The sequence below is a fragment of the Eptesicus fuscus genome, chromosome 4 (assembly GCF_027574615.1).
Source record: "Eptesicus fuscus isolate TK198812 chromosome 4, DD_ASM_mEF_20220401, whole genome shotgun sequence".
Classification (NCBI taxonomy): domain Eukaryota; kingdom Metazoa; phylum Chordata; class Mammalia; order Chiroptera; family Vespertilionidae; genus Eptesicus; species Eptesicus fuscus.
Window position 1 is genome coordinate 87,874,612 of NC_072476.1, and position 10,149 is coordinate 87,884,760.

Sequence of the window (10,149 nt, forward strand, 5' to 3'; positions counted from 1 at the left end):
ATAATAATACTGAAAGGTCCTATGCACCATTCCCCCAATCTCCCAGTAGTAGCATATTAAGAAACTGTAGTGCAATATTGCCATGAGGATATTAACATTGATACAAAACACCAATCTTGTTGGGATTTCCCCAGGTTTACTTGTGCTCATTTGTGTGTCTGTGTGTTCAGTTCTGTACAATTTTATCATGTGAATAGGTTTTATATTTACCTTCACAATCTAGTTCTGTGCCCTTGACTTTCTCTTTGAAAACCACACCCACCTTTTTGTCAGCCCCACTCCACTCCTCCCTCCACTAAATTCCTATGCTATGATGACAACTAAGATGTTCTGCATTTCTAATTTTTTGTTATTTCAAAATTGTTATGTGAATGTTATGTTATGTTTAACATTTTCCTATTGAAGGGCAACATCTGGGTTGTTTCTAGTTTGGGGTTATTATGAATAAAGCTGTGATGAACACTTATGTAAATCTAGTTTTCATTTTTCTGGGGCAAATGCCCATGGGTGCAGTCACTGAGTTGTCTTGTATTGCAATTGCATGTTTAGTTTTATAAGAAGCTGCTAAAATGCTTTCCAGAATGTACATTTACATCCTCACCAACAGTGTATGAGCAATCCAGTTTTTCCCCTATCCTGACAGTATTTAATGTCTCTATTTTTTTATTTCTGTCATTCTAATAGATGTGTAGTAATAGTTCATTGAAGTTTTAATTTGCCTTTACCTGATAAGTAATGATGTTGAGCATATTTCCAGGTTCTCATTTTCCATTCATATGTTCCCTTTGGCAGAATGTATGTTAGTGTCTTACCCATTTTAGTTGAATGATTTTCCCCCACTTTTGAGTTTGAGAGTTCTTTCTATATTCTAGATATGAGTCCTTTGTTGGATATGTGGTTTGCAAATATCTTCTCCAAATCTATACCTTGTCTTTTTTCCCCTTTATATGGTCTCAGAGCATGTTTTTAATTTTTATAAGGTCTAATATAGCTGTTTTTCTTTTTATGGATTTTATTTTGGCTGCAGGTCTATGAACTCTTTGCCTAGATCCCCAAATTTTTCTCCTAAAAGTTTTATAGTTTTAAGGTTTACATTAAAGCCTGCAATTCATTTTGAGTTAATTTTTGTATAACGTGCACAATTTTGTCAAAGTTCCATTTTTTGCCCATGGATGTCCAGTTTCTTGAGCACTATTTGTTGAAAAGGCCTCATTCTGCTTGCCTGCCCCCCACCACCACCATTGATTTGCTTTTGCAACTCAAAAGTCAGTCAAATATGTTTGTGAGTATCTGTTTCTAAGTACTGTGTTCTGTTCCATTGATCTATAAAAGGAGAATTTTAAAAATTGTTTTTAGACTTAAAAAAGTCTGCTCAGTTTTATTGTTTGTTTGGGGCCTTTTGAATAAGCATACTCTGCAGTTATAGTTTCTCATGTATACTAATTGCAACATGAGTTTGGAAAATAAAGACACATGTACCTACCTCCCTCTGTACATACATATAAATACATATATATTCAGGTGTTTGTTATACACACATAGACATATATTGTGTTATACATATATTTTTTTAAAAGTTACTTTACATAGAGTAAGAACTCACCATATCACAAGTAATTATTTTGATTTATGACTTGCCATAGTAGAAATAAATTTCCCTACATTATTCTTAAAGTAACAAAATCTAAGTTAGATCTGGTAAATTTGCTGTTACTATCTCCTTTTTTTTTTTTTACTGCCCTAATATTAATAACTAGAGGCCCAGTGCACAAAATTCGTGCATGGGGGGGGGGTGTCCTTCAGCCCAGCCTGCACCCTCTCCAATCTGGGACCCCTTGAGGGATGTCCGATTGCCCGTGGCAGTCGGACATCCGTCTCACAATCCAGGACTGCTGGCTCCCAACTGCTTGCCTGCCTGCCTAACTGATTGCCCCTAACCACTTTTGCCTGCCAGCCTGATCACCCCCTAACCACACCCCTGCCAGTCTGATTGATGCCTAACTGCTCCCCTGCCAGCCTGGTTACCCCTAACTGCCCTCTCCTGCAGGCCTGGTCCCCCCCAACTGCCCTTTCCTGCAGGCCCAGTCACCCCCAACTTCCCTCCTCTGCTGACTTGGTCACCCCTAACTGACCTCCCCTGCAGGCTTGATCACCCCCAACTGCCCTCCCTTGCAGGCCTGGTCCCTCCCAACTGTCCTCCCCTGCTGGCCTGATCGCCCACAACTTCTCTCCCTTACAGGCCTGGTCCCTCCCAACTGTCCTCCCCTGCTGGCCATCTTGTGGCGGCCATCTTGTGCCCACATGGGGGTAGCCATCTTTGACCACATGGGGGCAGCCACATTGTGAGTTGGAATGATGGTTAATTTGCATATTACTCTTTTATTAGATAGGATAGAGGCCTGGTGCACAGGTGGGGGCCGGCTGGTTTGCCCTGAAGGGTGTCCCGGATCAGGGTGGGGGTTCCTTTGGGGCATGGGGTGGCCTGGGCGAGGGGCCTGTGGTGGTTTGCAGGCTGGCCACAACCCCCGGCGACCCAAGTGGAGGCCCTGGTATCTGGGATTTATTTATCTTCTATAATTGAAACTTTGTAGCCTTGAGCAGAGCCAAGCCTCCAGCTCACTCCGTGGCTGCAGCCATTTTTGTTGGGTTTTATTTATCTTCTATAATTGAAACTTTGTAACCTTGAGTAGAGGCCAAGGCAGGCCAGGGTTGCAGGAGCTTGGCTTCCTCTATCGCTGGGGGCAACTCAAGCCTCCTGCACTCTCTAGCTCTGAGGCTGCCGCCATTTTTGCTGGGATTTATTTATTTTCTATAATTGAAACTTTGTAGCCTTGAGTGGAAGCCTGGGCCTGCCAGGGTGTGCAGAAAGCTTGGCTTCCTCCATTGCCAGGGAAACCCAAGCCTCCTGCTCACTCCGTAGCTGCAGCCATCTTGGTTGGGTTAATTTGCATACTCAATCCTGATTGGCTGGTGGGCATGGCTTGTGAGTGTAGCGGAGTGATGGTTAATTTGCATATTACTCTTTTATTAGATAGGATTAACAATTGGGGTATAAGAGTTTTCTTAATTATGTAATATACATATATAAAACAAGCTGAGCACCTATTAATCACATTTTATGTCAGAACAATAAAAGTTTTCTTTCTTTTTACAAAATCAAGTTGAAATTTGCAATCTGATAGCAAGTTGACTATGAGCAGTGGAGAATAAGGCTCATATTTTGTGCTGAAAATCATAAGAATATTTATGATCATATAATATAAGGACCTAGATACACACAGATGCACATATTTCTTTAAAAAATGAAGTAGTCAGTCGTGCTACCAACACTTTTGAAGTCTGCAAAGAACTTTGGAACAATCAATATCCCCTGAGAACCAAATTAGTGAAATTCATACTTACTGTGTAGAGATTATCTCACTGCACAATTCGTTAAATGACAGAATATTTTCAAAGTCAAAGAATTTTTAACTAAATGTTAACAACAAATATAACCAATTCAATGTCATTAACAAGGTCTAAGAATTAGTTATCAATGTGGGATTCCAAAGAGGGAGTGAAACTTTGAAGCTTATCAGCATGTCTCTGGAATTTCCAATAGCACAAACATCCCGATGTGAGTGTGTGTATGTGTGTGTGTGTTTCTGTGCACACGCACAGGGACGGGGGAAATGAATGCATTAAATACTTATATTATTTATAGGTTGATAACACTGGACATTCCATTTTCTAACGTTCCAATATCATGCTCATGAATTCCCTTCCAATTGCTATTGGTTTTCCCTATAGCATATCCATCAGAAGAAAATGCACTCACTGGCTTACACAAAATTGGCAGTTTATTGACCATTCAGTTCCCCTTAATTAATAACCTGGCCTTCTGGCTAGAGCCCCGGAGTTCAGCCGGTTATGGTCCCAGGCCTGCAGTCGCCCGCTTACTTCTTTTCAGTATGACAGATGCCGCTGTGTCCTTTGCCAAGGACTTCCTGGCAGGTGGAGTGGCCACAGCCATCTCCAAGACAGTGGTAGCACCTATCAAGTGGGTCAAGCTGCTGCTGCAGGTGCAGCATGCCAGCAAGAAACTGCAGATAAGCAATACAAGGGCATTATAGATTGCATGATTCGTATCCCCAAGGAGCAGGGAGTCCTGTTCTTCTGGCGTGGTAACCTGGTCAATGTCATTAGATACTTCCCCACCCAGGCTCTCAACTTTGCCTTCAAAGATAAATACAAGCAGAACTTCCTAGGTGGTGTGGACAAGAGAGCCCAGTTTTGGCAATACTTTGCAGGGAATCTGCCATCAGGTGGTGCCGCTGGGGCCACCTCCTTGTGTTTTGTGTATCCTCTTGATTTTGCCCATACCCATCTAGCAGCTGATGTGGGCAAAGCCGGAGCTGAAAGGAAATTCAAAGGCCTTGGTGACTGCCTGGTTAAGATCTACAAATCTGATGGGATTAGAGGCCTATACCAAGGCTTTAGTGTATTGGTAAAGGGTATTATCATCTACCGAGCTGCCTACTTCGGTGACTATGACACTGCAAAGGGAATGCTTCCAGATCCCAAGAATACTCACATCTTCATCAGCTGGATGATCTCACAGTCTGTCACAGCAGTGGCTGGGTTGACTTCCTATCCGTTTGACACTATTAATTGCTCTGTGATGATGCAATCAGGGCACAAATGAACTGATATCATGTACACAGACACACTCGACTGCTGGAGGAAGATTGCTCGTGATGGAGGAGGCAAAGCTTTTTACAAGGGTGCATCGTCCAATGTTCTCAGAGGCATTGGTGGTGCTTTTGTGCTTATCTCATATGATGAAATCAAGAAGTCACATAAATTATTTCCTAGTCTTCCTTCCCCCAGCTTTTGTGAACAGGCATGTTGTATTATGTAACATATCTTGAGCATTCTTGACAGACTTTTGGTTGTCTGTTTATCAATGACAACTATTTACTGGCTGAAAATGGGAAGCAATAATATTCATCTGACCAGTTTTCTCTTAAAGCCATTTCCATGATGATGATGGGACTCAATTATATTTTTTATTTCAGTCACTCCTGATAAACAACAAATTTGAAGAAATAAAAAATATCTGAAATAAATAAATAAATAATAATACATACATACATACATACATACATACATACATAAATAATAACCTGGCCTTCTGGTCTACAAATCAGTTCTTTCTGAATGCTGCATAGTTGTTAGTGTGAACCAGTGTCTTTCAACCCTAAGTACACTCACAAAAATTGCTTTCTGTACCTGCGAAGCTGAGGATCAGGCACTCTGGGTACTGACCATACCCCAAGGCGGCCATCCTGGGATACCTGCCCTGACATTAGTTCATCTCTGTCCCCTCGTTACCATCTAATTTTATGCCCTTAGTCACCATCACAGGATGCATAATGAGACTGGAGAAGAGAATGAAAGGCTGTAGACAGTCAGGGCCCAAACCCTTTTGTCACCACCAATGGATGTTTAGAATGATGCACTTATATAACTGAATTCTATCTCCTGTTGACTAGTCAGCTTAACCTGGCTTATTTATCCGCTGTCTTGAAAAATTGATTGTCACAAGGAAAACTGGAAAAATCTTCTAAACTTCTTGGTTCATTTCATTTTGCACTGAGTGAAGTGAATTTGCTACCCGAAACGTTTGCATTGACTACTGCTAAGGAACTGTGTATTCTATAGGTTTCCAACTATCCCACCTTCATTGCCAAGTGCTTCTTTACTAAAGTTTTGCTTTAACCAAATATAATTTTTACAGTTTTCCTTTTTCCTACTTGTAAGCCGACATAGCAGTTACTTTTCTTGTGCAATTATTTTGTTACAATGAAGTCTGTGACTCTGCTGTTCAAAGCATGGCCCATAGATTGTTGGCACCCATGATGCCTGTGTTGTCACTCACCCATGAAATAAGTAAAGAGAGAGAGTAAGCATTTGGGACACTGTATAGCAATTTAATATTACCATGATATCTATAAGCATGGTTTTATATTTTATAAAAACATCAGTCCCTGATCAATAGAAAATAAAAATTCTGGTCTTTTCAAACACAGATGGTTAAGAAGCATGGTTCAATGACATTTTTAAATTAATTATTTTAAGACTAGAGGCCCGGTGCACAGATTCGTGCACTGGTGTGGTCCCGCAGCTTGGCCTGCGGATGTCCCCTGAGGGGTCCCGGATTGCAAGAGGGCACAGGGTAGGCAGAGGGACCCCACCAGTGCATGATCGGAGCCGGGCGGGATGCAGGAGGTTGGCCAGCTGAGGAGGGACCACAGGAGGGCTCCAGGGCATGTCCAGCCTGTCTTGTGTAATCCTGATTAGCCGGACCCCAGCAGCAAGCTAACCTACTGGTTGGAGCATCTGCCCCCTGGTGGTCAGTGCGTCATAGCAACTGGTCCAATGGTGGAACCAATGGTCAGACACTTAGCATATTAGGCTTTTTTCATATAGGAAATCCTCATACAGGTTTGTTTTTTCCTTTATGCTAATGTCTATGAATACAAATTTAATGTTATTTTAATTTATACGCAATTTTTATCCAGTAAAATTTCCTTTGATTTGAACTATCAATATATAAATACTTAGATCAATATAATGATAAAGATATAAGAGGCTTAAAATGAAAAGTTTTCTTTGTCCCCAATCATAGCTAAATATCTCAGTTCCATGAATTCATTTGTTTTCATTAATACTGCTGAGAAACAATATTTGGATAAAGATCTGGCTTTACTCTCAATGCTGGTTCTCCCCATTGAGTACAAATGATGCATGAAAGAGGCAGGTATCTAGTATCTAACATTAGGGAATTTCCTAGAAACTGAAGTTTTTATACATCATCTTTATTACTTTGCTTACTTTCAGATTAATACCAAAAATTCAGTAAAAAGTCATGTTTGTGGGAGTTATAAAAGGTTAATAAAAATGTCATTCACTGGACAGTCTTTTTTCACGGTATGATGAAAATCCATTCAATGAGAATGCTCTGAACTCATAGTGTACCAAAGATTTCTACAAGGTGCTGTGAGAGATGCAAAAGAAATAGGTGTGAGGATCCTCCCCTGGAGAAACAAATACACACACAAAAGAAGCCAGGTACCAATGAAGAGGCCAAATCAATGATAAAGCCCTGCAAGCATGGTGCATAGTGTGTGCACTGAAATTGGAAGGTTTCAGCCACAGGGAAAGGTGATTCTGAAACTGGATGAATTTAATAAGTGTATTTATGCAGTCAGAATGTTAAGCTTGGCTTTGAAAGTACCTGCAGGATTTGAATAGGCAGAGGGAGAACAGTTCACACCCATCTAAAATAGATTTTGGAAGGAGGAAATAGGCCGAGGCTGGGGTTTGGGGATTTGAAGGAAATGTAATGGAATAAGAGACCAGTTTGATTAGAACTGAGGGTGGAATGGAGAGAAGTTGTAAAGGAGAGATTGGAGAGTTGTAAGATGAATTGCTTAATGATAACCTGGATGTCAGAACTGGGTATTTTTAGCATTGATCCAAAAAGCAAATATGACATTGTTTTATCAGGAGAGTAGTATAGTAAAGACAGTAAGTAATACACACTGTGTGTGCTTCTCACTCAAATCTTCAAATGTAGGTGGTGGTTACTGTAGATTTAAATTTTAAAGCTCTTGAATATGAACCAAGAGTCACTGTCAAAGACCCACTTTTAAATTAAATTATACTCTGGCAGAATATAAGCATAATCATCAGAACTCTTAAGATGTATAATTGTTCTCTAGCAAAAGCAGTCGGCTATATAATTATCTTTGCCACGTTTTATCATTTGATGTTAAGGGTATGTATGCTTGACATGAATGGGGGGGGGGGCGGGAATGAAAAGGAAAGGAAAGGGAAAATATTCTGGAAGTGAAAAGAAATTGCTAAAATGTCTAATGTAGATCTAATCCCCAGCAGTGAACCTGAGAAGCTTGCTAGAGAATATAAGACAGACCTATTGGAAACTACTAAGAATTCCACTGGCTCAAATAAGACATGGATTCCCCAATGCATACAGTGTGTCATATGAATTTCAGGGGTCTCGAAGTGAAGCTACCTCTTAAATACATACAGAAACTGAAATTGCAGATCCCTGTAAAGTATACTGCTGCGACCTTCGCAGCAGGGTTTAGGATCTGAAGGAGGGGCCAATGCACAAATGAAAATGCTATACAAGAAATATGAATTTAGAAGGCATGGGGGGCCAGGTGGAGACCTCTTAAAGAGGCACACCGACCTCTGAGTCCCATTTGCTTTTTATTCACTTGAATACACATTTTCCCTTTAGCAATGCATACAGACATATCAAAGGTAAAATTTGGTAAACAGTAAAAGGATTATCAGGTTAGGGAATTGCCTTGAGCCACCACTATCTCAACACAAACAAAGGGTGCTTAGCATCAGCCCTGTTAACACCCAAGGTCCATCGGCCTTCCACGTTTCTTGGTGCACTTTCATGACAGTATCACAAGCGGTGCATTTCCACAATATACTAAAAAAACTTCTAACATGCAAGCTCTAGTTTCAAGAGAGGAAAAAAAATCAGGTAATACATTGGGTTCAACATCAATTAAGATTTATATAAGTAGTATTTTGTATTCATTCCCTGTTACAAGTGTACAAATCATTCTCCAAAATTTTAACAAATTTTCCAATATCCATCTGTAGATATGACTACCTTACATTATAGATGTAGAAGTTATTTTCAAGAGTAAGAAGTTATCTCCATTTCATATACTCTGAAGCCAAGCGAGATCTCAGGACCAAGATTCTTTCCCCAGTTTTTTGTTTGTTTGTTTGTTTGTTTGTTTGTTTGTTTGTTTTTTGAAGGTCAGGCTTGGGTCTTTGGAGAAGAGCAGAAAATGGGGATGGAATTACTAGCTGCTGAATGACACAGTGAAATGAAGGTCCATCCATCAAGCCAGCCACCACTGCTGGAGGGAGCACTGTGAGTACAGGGGGAATAGTCACTCTCATATTTGAAGGATTAAGAACCCCTGTTCCAACTATTGGTCCATTATAATGTTGCATTAAATAAATATTTGAGCTACCCCAGGTTAATTAACTGCTTCCTAAGCCATTTTTATCAGAATAAACATGCAACTACTTTTATTACATCACAGAATGTACTCACCTTCAGAGTCAGAATTTTACATCCCCTGTGAAAACCTTGGTGCTCTGCAGCACTACCTGGTACTGGCCACATAGTTGTCCACATTAGGATACTGCTCTATAAATTCAACCTTTCTGCAGAAACTCTGTTCCCCATGCAACTGAAAAAGGTTTTTTAGTCTCAAAGCATCTGTTGGGTGTTTTCTCTAAAAAGAAGAAGAAAAAAAAAAAAAAGAGCAAATTTTCACACCTCCTCCTCAAATTCCTCTTCAAATCACACAATTTGTCTGTAGAATGCTGCATAATCCTTGCTCTCTCCTCATACCTGCTTTTAGCTGAGGCGATTTTTAACACCCTGCTTTTGTGCTTATAGATCATATTAACTACACAATTTGGGGAAAATGTATAAGTTAAAAAGTGGCAATGTCAAGTGTATTTGTTTCTCTTTTAATATTTCCCATATTGATAGCAAAGATGCCATACACTACAGTTAATGAAAATACTTTAAATAACAAAATCACTGAAAGGCTGACAAGAAGAGGACAGTGCTGGAGGAGGTCTTGCAATTTCCCTCTCAGACTATAAATAAGGTTTTACAAGACATATTTTCTCTCTTTGATGGGGACTCAAATAATTTATCAATTGCTTAATTTAGTTACTGCGGGGCCTACTCTGCTCTTCTGTCTCATGGCAATTGCCATATATGCAAGAGGTGAGCAGCAAGCCTTTTTAACTTCCTAGCAAGGAATGATGCATGTGAAGGACCCACCTTATCATCTGGGCATATGGAGGGCACTCTATCTTTCCCTTTTAATTTCTTCTTACCTTGGCAGCTATAAAACTTTCAGCATTGGCATTTTCTAAGGAATTTGAAAGTCTTTCACATAAAATAAAGAGAAAACAATTATTTCCACGGGGTAGGGAGTTTGGCTTTATTTTATAATGCCAGCACGTCATTCTTGTTTTATTTGCAAATGTTGAAAAGGCATTGTACTAAGTAAGAAATCAAGGCTA

The 10,149-nt window shown here is 40.0% G+C and overlaps 1 pseudogene; it reads left to right on the forward strand.

The window, feature by feature from the left end:
* Positions 1 to 3,950: 3,950 nt before the first annotated feature.
* On the forward strand, positions 3,951 to 4,900 carry LOC103305302 (ADP/ATP translocase 2-like; annotated as a pseudogene).
* Positions 4,901 to 10,149: the final 5,249 nt, after the last annotated feature.